Source organism: Myodes glareolus, chromosome 24 (assembly GCF_982192425.1).
Source record: "Myodes glareolus chromosome 24, mMyoGla1.1, whole genome shotgun sequence".
In the NCBI taxonomy this organism is placed as follows: domain Eukaryota; kingdom Metazoa; phylum Chordata; class Mammalia; order Rodentia; family Cricetidae; genus Myodes; species Myodes glareolus.
Window position 1 is genome coordinate 27,559,053 of NC_142049.1, and position 2,976 is coordinate 27,562,028.

A 2,976-nucleotide genomic window follows, 5' to 3' on the forward strand; every position below is an offset into this window, starting at 1 on the left:
TCATCGCCAACTTTCACACAGACTCTGAGGCTCCAATTTAAATCCTTATATTTGCACAGCTAACACTACCAACTGAACCAGTCCTGAAGCCCCAGAGGTGTTTTTTTTAATGATCAAATAAATTTTGACTTTTGTTCCCCCTTCACACCCATTTTTAAGTCGATCTGAGGCCCTTAAAGTCTACATTAAGAAAAAAATACAGAGTGAAAAAAATAACAGCAGCAAATAGTCGGTGGGGAAAACCAGAGTTGGCATCATTACCGACAAGGGAAGAAACCACACAGCCTTAGAACGAGGTTATGTAGGTTATGTAGGCTTCTACGGAGTGGTCAGTGGCCAGCTGTCTCTATAGACCTCGGGGTGGAACTAGCTAGGGTTTGCACACGCAACAGTTTCCACCATAATGCATGCCATCTTCTCCTCATGAGAAACTACTGATGTGTTTCTTCCCAACTCCAGCCTAAAGAGGGTAGGGACATCCCAGCAAAATGAAAACCAAAACAAACAAGATTAAACCCAAAGAGCTGATAACTACCATCTGGTCATCTCTATAAAGGTGTGTGGCAATGGTATATCATCATGAAGGGTTGAGAGTCTCCCATAGTGCATGCAGGACCACAGGAGGCCAGCGATGATGTGATAACCAGGCTCCCACAATAAGCTGTATTTGGCACAATTAGAACTTGCACGCACAGGGCCATGGGGGTGGGGATTCACTATGACTAGCTGCAGGTGGGTACACTGTGTAACACAACAGGGCTTCATGAGATGAACAGCAAACTTCATGTGGGCTAAAATTTGGAGCAGAGATCGGGTTGCCATGTCAGCAACTTGGATGGTGTGGGACCCAAGGAAGAGGGCGGCAAGAACGGGGCTGCTGAGTTCTGTGTGCTCATGTTCTTTGCAAGTCTTTCAGAGGGTGGAGTAGTGCTTCTTTGAAACGGGTTCCTTACGCCATTGCCCTTGGAAAACGTTTCACATCATCTCGTATTGATGGGCCATGATGAACCGGGACAGACAACAGGAAAGCCTCATACCAATCAGCTGGGAAAAAGTGACTGCAAAGAGCACTCCAATGACCATGCCTGTGTTTCCCTTCAAGAAAGTCATCATCCGATCATAGCAGCCCCTCTGGTTAACTTTGGTGGCAGCCACAGTCAGGTTGTGCAGATCCTGGGGGTCACAATCACTTTCATTCTTGCAGCAGCTGCGGGGGATGCCATGTTCCAGGAAGTAGGGACTGGTTTCCCAATTGGTGTAGTTGGTCACACCACAGCAGCTCAGGGAATACTGCACCTGGTCCACCGCCTGGCTCTTTTCATCGCGGCCCTTATAATTCTGCACAGCGTTGGTGTAAATCCTCAGGAAGCTGGCCTTGATCTCACGGTGAAACAGAAGCCCTGAAATGCTAGCAGCAAGCTCAGCCAGGAACACCAGCAACAGACACAGAGCATACAGCTTCAGCATCCATGGGCTACCTCGGCATGCAGCAAGGCATCCAAATAGACCAAAGCTGACAATCATGGTGCCAGTGCCAATGAGCACAGAGGGGACATCTGTGGAGTTTTTGGCAATAGATAAATAGATGCCCAGGGTAAGCTTTCCCCAGACTCCAATGAACAACAGGATCACCCCGGTAATCCAAAAGACAAAGGAGTAGAGGAGGAGGAGGGTTTTGAGACAGATCACCAAAATTTTGATTTCCATTCTCCCCAGTGCCACAATACTGCTCCAAGAGACAGAAAAGGCAGTGTTCCCAAGTGGTCTTCCTATACAATCCTTGCTGCAGACTTGCTCAATTCTCCTGAGACTTCACTGACTCCTGCTAGTCTGGTTGGCAAAGAAAAGACTCCAGAGAATGAGGTTCTTGCTTGCTGTGTTTGAAGGACTGCTTCACAGTAGACCGGCTTCCTTCTGGGGGGTGGATACAGTGGAAGGCTGGGCCTCCCCACTCCTTCCTTATTCTCTGTATTCCTCTACTCTATAGTTCTGAATTCCCTCCCTCCCCTGTTCCTTTCCTGCATGAGCACTGGTCACTGGCATTTCCCCTTCATTGCTGAAATAGTGTTCTCTCAAGCCCTAGCCCACCTGCAGTGGGAGGGATGACACTGGTGTCCCCTTTCCCAAAGAAGGATATTGGTGCTGGCTCTTCTCATTGTCCCACCCTGACAGGTCACAGGTTGTCAAACCATGACCCTCTTGCAGCTGGCTATCTACTTACATTGTGACCCAGGGTCCTGCTCATAATGAGGAACCCTGTGGTCGCTGCATACAGGTGCTGGCAGAGACAAAGAAATGGAGAGAAAAGGCAAGGCTTTTGAAGGCAAGCACAAGTCTAAGCTCCATGTCCCATTTTGACTCTTACATACTAAAGATGGTTGAAAGTTTTTGTTATCTCTTTTTTTTGTAGAAACAGAGCCCATTCTATGCCTTTCAAGGTAGGCTGGCTTAAATGATTTTCTTGACCAATAGATCATGACAGACCTGATGATTTAGGAAGACAAGTCATAAGAGGTCTTGTCAATTTTTGCTACCTCTAACTTGGGGGAGGCCATCTCTTCAATGAAGAAGTCCAACTACCCTGGGCTTCCACTCTGCCAGGAAGCATAAGCAATAGGAAGGAGGAGGCCAAGCCCCGCCAAGTGCAGGTGCAAAGAGTGAACTTGGAAATCCCATCCAGTAATCATGATTTGAAGAACATCCAAGGGATCTGGAAGATAAGATAGCTAGCAAGAAGCTACTCAATTCTTGGTCCACAAACTCTTTAGCTGACAGAAAAGCAAGTATCATCCACAGATAAGCTTTGGGTATGAATTTTGATACAGTGGATGAGTAGGGCAAGGAACACTGGGAAAATCCTCATCCTTCTGGGAACATTCATTTCCTTAAATCCAAATGGACCAAGGATTGTATCTATGTTGCTGTCATTTATTTCACATGGCCCTCAGAAAAGAGCCCAGTGTTTAGCACAGGCTA

General features: G+C 47.1%; 1 pseudogene; it reads right to left on the reverse strand.

The window, feature by feature from the left end:
- Positions 1-281: 281 nt before the first annotated feature.
- On the reverse strand, positions 282-2,149 carry LOC125400828 (tetraspanin-7 pseudogene; annotated as a pseudogene).
- Between the last annotated feature and the right edge of the window lie 827 nt (positions 2,150-2,976).